This window comes from Gavialis gangeticus, unplaced genomic scaffold (genome assembly GCF_001723915.1).
Source record: "Gavialis gangeticus isolate Ggan-Ray unplaced genomic scaffold, GavGan_comp1, whole genome shotgun sequence".
NCBI lineage: Eukaryota > Metazoa > Chordata > Crocodylia > Gavialidae > Gavialis > Gavialis gangeticus.
Window position 1 is genome coordinate 37211807 of NW_017728998.1, and position 11808 is coordinate 37223614.

The window sequence follows — 11808 nt, forward strand, 5'->3', positions numbered from 1 at the left end:
CCTACTTCTTGCAGACTCTGGTGGCCTTTGGCTTTGGGCCCCTCTTCCCCAGGGCTCTCTGGGTCTTGAACCAAGACACCTCCAGCCTGCTCAAAGTGAAGGTCCTGCTCTGTGCCCCATTCCGTGTGTGCAGGGGCATCCATCAGGTCTGTCCCCTGTTGGGCATGCTCTATGCCCTGGCCATTGAGTTGCTGCTGCACATGCTGTGACACTGCCTGAGCAGTGTGGCCCTGCCATTAGCCACTGGCCTGTCCATTGGCCCTTCACTCTAACTGTCGGCATATGCGGATGACGTGACCATCTTCTGCAACATGTAGGAAGATGTGTGGTTCCTGATGGACTGCCAGCGAGCCTATGAGTGATCAGCCTGTATCAGTTAGGCCAAGAGTGATACCCTGCTGCTTCATGTGTGGACCAGTGTGACACCCCCAGATTTGCCAGGGGGCCTCACCTGGCACCACAAGAGCCTTAAGGTCCTGGGCATGTTCCTGGGGCCACTGACCTTCATGGTGTGCAACTGGGATGGCCTTGAGGGAGTGGAGGCTTGCCTGCAATGGTGGCACTGGCACCTACCCAGCCTGTCCTACTGTGGATGTGTCCTCATTGCCAACAACTTGGTGGCGGTGACCCTGTGGCACCAGTGCGCCATACTTGACCTGCCACAGGACCTACTCGAGAGGTTCCAGTGCCTCCTGATAGATTTTCTGGGATGGATGCCACTGGCTCCTACAAGCTGTCCTTTACCTACCTGTCGCCGAGGGGTGTCAGAGCCTTGTAAACCTGGTGAGCAAGGTAGCTACCTTCTGCCTGCAAGCCCTTCAGCAACTTCTCTTTGGTGAGGAGTGCTTACCCTGGCAACAACTGGTGTGTCAGTTCCTGCAGAGGGTCAGGGCCCTCAGCTTCAACTGAGAGTTCTTCCTGCTGGACCTCATGGTTCTGAATTGGGCAGTGCTTCTGGCCTTCCACCATGTCATAGTATGAGCCTGGCAGGCCACCTTTTGGCTCCAGCCCCAGGCCCAGCACTTGCAGTTCCTGCAGCTGCTGAGGGAGCCCCTGGTGCACAACCCAGCCCTGTGGCACCCTGTGCCAAGCCTGGCCTCTGCCAGCCTCACAGCCACCCTCATCCAAGCATATGTCCTCCACCTGGGCCATCTCCTTGACCCCGCTCGGTCAGCCTGGCTCTTGCCTGAGGCCCTAATCACCTGGCTAGGCATGCACTCCATCTGCAGCATTGGCAGTCTTCTCCATGACATCCAGGCTGCGCTCCCACTGGAAGCAGCAGCCACCCTGGATGACCATCTCCAGGCATGCCAGGTCCCCCGCATCATGGATTCCTCAAGTGAGGACTTTCTCCCACTGCCAGTCACCCCGGCTGTGGCCAGTGAGCTGGCCAGCAGGCCTGGTACTCTGCTGATGCTCCCCATGCCTCCCAACAGTGACACAGGTTGCCCCTTTGCTTTTTGCCACATAGAAGCCTGTATGCCTGTGTGGTTCACACCCACCATGCCCAGGTGCTGGCAGGCCACCCTGATACACCATGCCAATGGTGCCTGGGGCTGCCAGATTTCCCACCAGCCCACCTGGCACGGCACTCATTGGATAAGCTGCCAACTTCCATGTAGACTGGTGAACTGCGGTGGCGGTTGCTGCATGGCATCCTAACCGGTGGTATGTTTGTGTCCCACTTTGACCCAGCCACCTCGACAGCCAACCCCTTCTGGCCCGGGTGCATTGAGGAGAACCAGCCCCCCAAGGGAGCCACTCAACCAGAGCCATCTGGCATGTGAGACAGGGAAGTGGGGACACTTACCTGTCCCCTCCTTTGGTGGGGGGAGGGACCCCCTAGCCCCTCTGAGAGTGGGGCAGCACCGGCAGGCCCTTCTATGCATGCGCACAGTTTAAAAATGGTCTGGCAATGTCAGGAGCTGTATTCAGCCCCCAGCTCTGGTGAAAGACATATGGGCAGAAGCCTGCTGCGCCCCCGTGAGCCCAGGAACCCCCAGGACCACCCAAGTGGACACCAGATCCCCTGATGAACCCTGGCCTGCCCGCAGGTAAACAGGAGCCTGTGGTGGGAAGGACACAGCCTAGCTGAAGGGCAGCTGAGTGGAGTTGAGGAGGGTCACACCCTCCCCAGCTCCTACTCGGCCCAGCCCCCCAGGGACTCACATGACTACAGCCTTGTGAACAGGAAGCATAAACAGGCATGCTTCTGGGCCTGGTGCATGAGTTATCATGGGAGTTCATGCAGGAGGGTGAGTGGGAGGGCCCAAGGCCCTGCCAATGAGCCACAGGGTAAGTAGTCCTGTCAGTAGCCAGACTACCAGTGGCACAATGCAGATGGCCACACACCACACCCCAAGGGTTCCTTCGGAGTCTGAGGCCTCCCCTTCTGGCACTTCTGACGTCTCCACCCATATGGAACCCAATGGTTCCAGGCTCCACACAGATGGAGCCTCTGGATCTCAGCTGCAGGGGCTGCCTGGCACGTTTCCAGGCACATGGGACCGGGATTATGGCCACCTCTCCTTGCAAGGTCTGCTCCACTTTGGAGTCGCTGAGGCGTCAGATAGAGGAGCTTCAGACCACAATTCAGAGGCTGTGTGCCATCAGGAATGGTGAGCAGGAGATAGACTCCTACTGCCAGACCCTTCACCCCCTGGAGGCTGAGAGTAGACCAAAGTCACCTTCCAGGACAGGGGACTCAAGGATCTCCCATACTGTCCATCCAGGGGGCTGGACCAAGGTAGTCAATGGCCCCAAGGCCCACTGCACCACAGTCCCCTTGCCTCTGGAGCTTTGCAATAGGTATGAACCTCTTGCAGCCCCAGTAGATCCTTCAGAGCTGCCAGCTCCTGCAGGCAATGGAGGCTCACTCACAGCTACTGTCCCTGCTCTCCTAAGGCCACACATAGAGTGGCCATTGTGGGAGACTCCCTCCTGAGGGGGACTGAGGGCGCAATCTGCCACCCTGACCCCTTAGCTCGGGAGCTCTGCTGCCTCCCAGGAGCTCATATCCAGGGTGTAACCAAGAGGATCCCAAAGCTCATCCGGCCCACCTACCACTATACTATGCTCCTTATCCATGTGGGCACAAATGGCATGGCTCGGATCAATCCCAGCTGGGTCATGAGAGGCTACAGGGCTTTGGGAGTGGGGTTAAGGGGGTTGGGGGCACAGGTGGTGTTTTTCTTGATCCTCCCAGATTTGAGTTATGGGCTGAGGAAGGAGAGGAGGATCAAGGTAGTTTCATAGTTTCTAGGGTCGGAAGGGACCTGAGCAGATCATCTAGTCCGACCCCCTGCCATGGCAGGAAGAGCACTGGGGTCAAATGACCCCAATAAGGTGGTCATCCAACCTCCTTTTAAAAACCCCCAGGGTGGGAGCCTGCACCACCTCACATGGACCAAAGTTAACCACAGTTAACCAAAGACTGCAGAGCTGGTGTCATTGTGAAGGTTTTGGCTTCCACGATCACAGTCCTCTCTTTGGTGAGAGAGGCTTTGGTCTGCTGAGAAGAGATGGCCTCCATCTCACTGCACTGGGGAGGAGGCTCTTCACAGACAGAATGGCTGACCTGCTCAACTGGGCTTTAAATTAAGCCTACCAGGGGATGGGGGGACTACTGCCACTGCTAGCCCACTGGACAACTTTTGCAAATCCAGCAGGCTAAGGCACTCAAGGGAACCCATTCCTACCCCAGCCCCATAATGATGTGTAGGGAGGACGAGGGTCTCCAACGGGACACTTAGGTGCCTGTACACCAATGCCAGGATCTTCAGGAATAAACAGGAGGAACTAGTCCTCCTGCTAAACAAGAATGACTATGAATTCATAGGGATAATGGAAACCTGGTGGGACTCCATCTATGACTGGGCCACAGATATAGACGGAGAGATTGTGTAGACAAAAGAGGTGGGGGAATGGCTTTCTATGTCAAGGAAAGCTACACATCCCTGCAAGCCAACATTGGCATCCAGGGTGGACAACTGGAGACTCTCTGGGTTAAAATCCATGGTGAACATGGCACAGGGAACACAATGGTAGGAGTCTACTACAGACCTCCTAAGCAGGATCAAGAGCTCAACCAGGAATTTGCCAAGGAACTGGCTGAGGCTGCAAGCTCCCAGCAAATGGTTGTCATAGGAGACTTCAACTACCCAGACGTCTTGTGGGAAGAGCACTTGGCCAAATCTGAATGGTCGCAAAGCTTACTCACATGCGTGGACGAGCTCTATCTGACTCTCTGGATGTCTATGGACCGACAAGAGGCAAAGTGCTGCACACTCTGGTATTGGCAATGGGGGATGATCTAGTCAACAATCTAATGATCAAAGGGAAGCTGGGAGACAGTGACCATGAGCCAATCACATTCACTATCCACTGTGAAGCTGGCAAGTCAGTCAGCAATGCAGAAGTCCTGGACTTCAGGAAAGCTGACTTTGACAAGCTCAGGAGGCTTGTTGGTGAGGCCTAAGGGACCACGACCCGAAGGGGAGGGGAGTTCAGGATTAGTGGTTTCTCCTCAAGGGAGCAATCCTGAAAGCACAAGCAATGTCTATTTCATCTTGGAGGAAAGGCAGCAAAAGGGCACAGCAGCCCCTTTGGCTCTGCAGGGAACTTGCGGACCTCCTGCATCTAAAAAAAAAGGACCTATAAAGGATGGAAGACTTGAACCACCTCAAAGAAGGAGTATTCTGCATTGGTCCAGACCTGTAGGAAGCAAACCTGGAAAGCCAAGGCTGCAACTGAACTCCAACTGGCTACATGTAGCAAAGACAATAAAAAGTCTTTTTTTAGATATGTGGGGAGCCAGAGGAAAAGCAAGAACCCCTGCTAAACCAGATGGGACAACTGACAACTGATGCCCAGGAAAAAGCCAACCTGTTTAATGGGCATTTTGCATCGGTTTTTTCACCAGCCCCAAGGGATGGCCCTAATCAATATGGTACAGGATGGCCAGGGAGAAGGAGAATTATTACCCTACATCAATGCTGACCATGTGAAGGAACACCTTGAGAGGCTGGACACCTTCAAGTCAGCTGGTTCTGACAGTTTATACCCCAGGGTACTTAAGGAGCTAGCAGGCATCATAGCTCAGCCCCTGGCATGGATCTTTGAGAACTCGTGGAGCTCAGGTGAAGTGCTGAAAGATTGGAAGAAGGCCAATGTTGTGCCTATCTTCAAGATAGGGAGGAAAGTGGATCCAGGGAACTACAGGCCTATCAGTCTGACCTCTATCCTGGGGAAGATCTTGGAAAAAATTATCAGAGATCATTCTTAACAAGCTGGCTGATGGCAACATCCTGAGGGATAGCTAGCATGAGTTTGTTGTGGGTAGGTCTTGCTTGACCAATCTCATCTCCTTCTATGACCAGGTGACATATCACCTGGACAAGGGAGAAGAGATTGATGTCATAGATTTTGATTTTAATAAAGCCTTTGATCTGGTGTTCTATGATCTCCTCCTTGAAAAATTGGCCAACTGCAGCATCGGCTACGTTAGTCCAATGGCTAGGGAATCAGCTCTGAGGTTGGACCTGGAGAGTGGTAATAGATGAAAGTAAATCACTGTGGTGCACCATGACCATTGGGGTCCCCCAAGGCTCCATCCTTGGGCCTATACTCTTTATCATTTTTATTAATGATGTAGACATTGGTACCAGAAGCCAGCTGGCCAAGTTCACCAATGACACCAAACTTTGGGGTAGAGCGTCCACACCTGAGAATAGGATGGTGATCCAGGCTGACCTAGACATGCTCAGAAAATGGGCGGATGAAAACATGAAGGCACTCAACACCGAAAAATGCAAGGTACCTTGGGAAAAAAAACTTGCAGCATGCTTATAGGCTTGGCAGTTCTATGCTTGCTAGCACCATTGCCAAAAGGGGCTTGGGGGTCATGATTGACCTCAAGATGAATATAAGCCACCAATGTGATACTGCAGCTGGCAAAGCAAACAAAATTCTGATTTGTATCTACCGATGCACCTCAAGCAAGACCCAGGATATCATTCTCCCGCTGTACTCAGCTTTGGTGAGGCCACAGCTGGAGTACTACATCTAGGCTCCACAATTTAAAAAGGATATGGAGAAGCTTGAGAGATTCTAGAGGAGAGCCATGCTCGTGATCAGAGGGCAGGAGAACAGGCCTTATGATGAGAGGCTGAGAGCCATGGGACTCTTCAGCCTGGAAAAATGCAGGCTCAGGGGGGAAACCTGGTGGCTGCCTATAAGTATATAAGAGGTATATAAGTATATCAGAACCTGGGGGAATGCCTGTTCACCAGAGCGCCCCAAGGGATGACAAGGTCAAATGGTCACTAACTCCTCCAAGACCGTTTTAGGCTGGACATAAGGAAGAACTTCTTTACTGTTCGAGCCCCAAAGGCCTGGAACCGACTACCTCCAGAGGTGGTGCAAGCACCTACTCTGGACTCCTTTAAGAGACATTTGTATATTTATCTTGCTGGGATCCTTTGACTCCAGCTGGCTTCCTGCCCCTGGGGCAGAGGGCTGAACTCGATGATCTTCCGAGGTCCCTTCCAGCCCTGATGTCTATGAAATCTGTGAAATCTATGAAACCTCTTTCACGCCTTCCTCAACTGTCCCTGCCTGCGGCCGCACTTTGTCACCCTCAAGCCACCGAGGTGGGCACTGGTCAGGAGTCTCTCAACCTAGGTGTGCTCCTACCCAAACTGGGCAGCTGAGCGGGGAACTGTCTGCCTGGCCAACTTTCTACTGGGTCGGGCCATGATGGCTGTCTTCAAAAGCTGCCACAATCGGCTTGCCAGGACCAGCTCAGAGAATACTCTGCAGCTTTTCAGCCTCCTGGTGCGGGCATGCCTCTCGCTGGAGTTTGAGCATGCTGTGCTCTGGCAGGCAGTGCCCACCTTTGAGGCATGTTGGGCCATTGAGGGAGCGCTGTGTCATGTGGAGGATGGCCATCTTCAATATGCGCTCTGAGGTCATGACTGGTTTGGGCGACTGGGTGGGTTTGGTGGAAGACTGCAACTCCAAGCTTGCACCGCACCCTGGACCATCACCAGGCTGCTTTTTGCTTTTTTTCTTTGTGTGGGAAGTTGAAGGTTGTCACGTGTACGATTGGATACAGCAAGGTAGGAATCATTTGTTTATAGAGGGCTTTGGTGTATACAACCACGTGGCCAGTGTCCTGACCGCATAACGGCATGTTAGGTATGATGTGTAATACTGCAAAGATGTCTGTCATGGTGTGATGTTATGAATGTAATGGCATGGTACTCTTGGTTTGACAGTGATTTGTTTGTCTTTGCTTTGTATATGGGTCCTGGATCCCAGAGGGGCCATCTTTTTGTACCCTGAACCCCTGAATAAAGTAGTTAAAAAGTCAAAAGTCCTTCTTGTTTGACTGGGAAAAAAGAACTCATGTATCTCACATTACTTACAAACATAACTCCCATTTATATTGTGAGGTGCTGCCCACCTTCCCTTCAGGTCAGAACTATTGATTTAGTCTGCACCTGAAACCTTGGCTTTGTTTTCTGCCAGACGTGTCTGATCTCAGGCTGCAAACGAAATTTGGCCTTCCACTTCAGCTTTGTTCTAAACACCCTCTTTTGTACCTTGGGCAGAACACATACTAATTAGGCCATTCTGTGCTGCACTGCACACAGGTGACTGGAGAAGGGAGGGAGGAGTTTAGCAAAGCTGCAGGGCCCCAAGGGAAATTGTTCATTTTCCCTATCTTTTGGCAGTTTTTAAAAGTAAAAACAGACTTGAGACTGCCCCTCATTTTGTATGGCTTCATGAATTTAGCATGAGTTAGGTTTTAGGTATAATGCCTGTTTAAAAACTTGTATAGCTTCAGCAGAAGAAAGGTGTAAAGCATTTTTCCTGCAACAAAAACAGGAAAGACACATACAACTTCATTAGAAAAGAGGACTAGAAAGAGCGGCTAAGCAGTTCAGTGAAAATTGCCACCTAAGTATTTATTTATGAACAAAAGCTTTATAGTATCTAGGGTTTGACTCTGAGTAATCTGGGTGAGTTGCTATATTTGAGTGACCAGCAAATGGTGCATCTGTGCTAGTGCAAAGCCAAGACAAGAAAAGACACAATTTGCTTGAAACTGATATAAACCACAGCTTCCCATATCCATAGTTTTGTTTTCCCCTGCCACTAATTCCTGAATCAGGGCAAATCCCAAATACAGAGCAACTGTTGCTTTGGTTCTTAACCTCTTTGCCCCTTTTCTATGCAACAGAGCCATCTCACTAGCAGTCCTGACCTTACTGTTTTCACTGATCTTTCCATCATCCTGCTAGGAGGAGGTATTTCCTGTTGTCTGAAGTATGCAAATATTAACATTTCGTGGGGACTGAACCTCTCCTCAATGAGCTGCTATGCCACTGAGAATGCAAAAGATTTGTGTCAAAGTACACAAAGGCTTTGCCTTCAGATTGGCTTCTGAATTTCTCTCTGATGTATTCTCTTATCTCAAGATGATGTTAGCAGTTACTCTTAAAATGAAAAATCTTAAAGAGCAAAGACTGATGCAGATAAAATCTTCTGGGTTATGATCCATTCATTTGGAGACAAATGGCTCACCTGTTAATATTATTTGCCTTATGACCAATTACCATGTATTTCCTTATTAAGCAGAACATCATTTTTCCCAGAGTTGTAAACGGAGTTAATTGCATTTCATCCTCTTCTGCATCATGGCAGCTAAAGAAGAAGATTGGCAATGTAGGGTTAATATCTTGGCCATTGAGCATTTGAGGTTTAAAAAAAAAGTAATTATGCTGAGTGTTTATCTTTCCTCATTAGGATCATTATATCTGGAGACTGCTAAAAACTGTAATAAGGACCCCTCTACAAGGCACTGTTTCCTCTTGTAAGATGGACTCTTCATGTCCCTTATCTAGTATCCTTTCTCTGCACTTCTTCCATTTTGAATTTATTTTTCTTGAACATAAATGAATCAGAAAGGTATACAGTATTCCAGATGAGGTCTTTCAGTGTCTCATATGACGACATTTATACTTTCCTATCCTTCAAGGAAATACTTCAGTTGATACATGGTGGAATCAGACTTGCTTTTTATGGCTATATCACACTGCTGGATGATAATCAGCATATAATCAATTCAAGTCTCTCAAGTGTTTCTCCTCCTCTTATTTCCAACAGATAATCTCCCATTTTATAACATAAATGGTTGTATATTAGTTCCTGAGTGTGTGGTCTTTTACTTTAGTATTTAATTTCATACCACTTCTACTATTCCAGTCCTCAGAATTATATAGTTCTTCCTGTAGGATATTCTGATCCTCCTCTGTGCTGGCAACACCTCTCCTGGGCTTTAGGTTAGCTTTCACTTAAGAGGGATTGATTTAGTAGGATTTTTGCCTGAGTAAGTACTACAAATTTGGGATTATTATCAAGACGGATCCTTTATAGTTGAATAAAATAGGAACTAGATTATTTTTTATACACGATGGCATTTTCCCAATAAGAAGTAATTGTTAATATGCAGTAATGGCTACTTCAGAAGTATCTTATGCTTTGTACTAATCTACTTGCAGGAGTGGGATGAGTATCAAATACTAAACCCTTCTCCTGAGGCTGAAATCTTTACATTCCCATCTGATGCAGATCCTTATCCAAGGATTTTCAGTAAATTCTTCAGAGAACTTCATTTCTTTTTTCCTTCACTGCCAGTTTATTAAGTTACAGAGGTTGCCAAATCAGCAAGTGGAGTACAGAATAATACTGTACTAGAAGGATGAAGTCACGTGGGTGTAAGAGCAATAATACCACTTAAGCTTTTTAAAAATATTATAGAGTACAATGTAATAACAATATATTCTGTCCCACCAGCCCCAAAATATTGCAAAAATAATTAGATTCCCCTCCAAAATCAAGAAATTAGTTAAAAAAACCACAAAATTTTGATTGAGATGGTATAAACAGAGATGATTGTGCCTTGACTCGGGGTTGAACTAGATGGCTTTCTGAGGTCCCTTTCAGCCCAACTTTTCTATGATTCTGTAATTCCAAGATGTTGAAGATTTGGGAGAGGGAAAGAGACTTGGCTTACTGATTTTGGAACATTTGGGGCTCATTATTTCAAGCTTTCCTCTACAACAACAAGGGCAAGAAATATCTTTTATTTTACAATGGAAGCTGAGATTCTCAGGCAATCATTTGACTGTAAGGACTGGGGTTTGACTAACACCACCAAATATTATGAAACTGCCAGTGATATTACAAGAACTGGCAACACTGGGATTTATACTCTTTGGGCAACAGGAGACATGGGTATGATCTCAGGGCTGGAGGAGACAGCTCGTCTGTTTTCTAACCCAACATTTGAATCCCTGGGGCTCTGTGTAAATCATTTAACTGTGCTGTGCCTCATCATTCCCACAATGGGGTAAATGCTTTTTACTTATCAATAGCGCCTCTCTAGGGTGCAAGCTTAGTTAATGTTTGTAAAACTCTTTGGAAAGCAAAAGGTAGATAAACGTGTATTATTTTTTATTTTAAAATATATTTCTTATTTCTAAAGGGTACTCATGCAAAATGGTTTTACAAACTAAAACCAACAGATATATGGATTATAATCTAAGGGTAAAGTATGGCTAATTCCTTAAAGGAACCACAAAGTACTGGCACAAACCATTAAAGGGTAAAGAATATGCAGAGAGAAAGAGTTTAAGTACGCTGTGCTCCTGCGGGCGGTGCCTGCCTTTGAGACACGCTGGGCCCTTGAGAGAGCACTGTACCATGTGGAGGACGGCCGTCTCAAATATGTGCTCTGATGTCATGACTGGTCTGGGCAACCATGCTGGCTCAGTGTTGGACTACGACTTCCAGCTCGTGCCACGTCTTGGGCCCTCACCAGGCTGCTTTTTTGCTTTCTTTTTGAGTGGGAAGTTGCAGGTGTTGTCACGTGTATGATTGGATAGAGTGGGATAGGAACTGTTTATTTATAGTTATAACTGTGTGGCCGGCGTTCCGACCGCATAACTAGCATGTACGCCACAACGTGGAATGTAGCAAAGCTGTTTGTCATGGTGTGATGTGATGAATGCAATGACATGGTATTTTTGGTTTGATGGTAATTTGTTTGTTTTTTGCTTTGCAAGTGGACAACCTTTTTGTATCTCTGAACCCCTGAATAAAGTAGTTAAAAAGTCAAAGTCTTTCTTTCTTCCTTTCTTTCTTTCATTTCATTTAATTTTGGTTTGAAATATATTAAATTTCATTCTAGAAAAGGAATTCCCAATTTGGGAATCAGGGAGAATACAACATCTTCAACCTCTTGGGTTTCAATATGTGAAATGTCAGCATTTGTGATTTATTTCAGAAAAAATAGAGTTTACCAGAACATGACATTTCCTATTTAAATTTTAAGTGTAAAAATAGACACTTGAGCAAAAAAAAAAAAAGAAAGAATCCTGAAATATTAATTTAAAATTCACTGCTTAGGTAAATGTTCTTGACTTGCTCCCTAAATATTTAGAGAAAACAAACCCTAAAAGGACATGAAAGTGAAGTGGTTTAGAAATGAACAAATGTCACAAATAATCTTTCCAATATTTTCCTAGTACTGGCTTTAGTATTAGCTCTGGTTTTGCTTGAGCAATTGGTCTTACTTTAAACATTTGCTCTTGAGCTGCTAGATTCATTATTGAACCAAGTACCAAGAACCAAGGGATATGGCCCTTTTCAAATGTAATAAACCTTTGAGGACTGTGGAAGAAATATACTTGTCTTTAAAAATCAGGATGGTAAAATGAAAGCAAAGCAGAAACTCATACA

The 11808-nt window shown here is 47.3% G+C and overlaps 1 long non-coding RNA gene across 1 annotated transcript; it reads right to left on the bottom strand.

The window, feature by feature from the left end:
* Window positions 1–1011: 1011 nt before the first annotated feature.
* LOC109289475 lies at window positions 1012–11150 on the bottom strand. The gene is made up of 3 exons (XR_002095379.1): window positions 10852–11150; window positions 2083–2091; window positions 1012–1022 (listed from the first exon to the last, which is right to left on the bottom strand). It is a non-coding gene; the product is annotated as an uncharacterized LOC109289475 (long non-coding RNA).
* Between the last annotated feature and the right edge of the window lie 658 nt (window positions 11151–11808).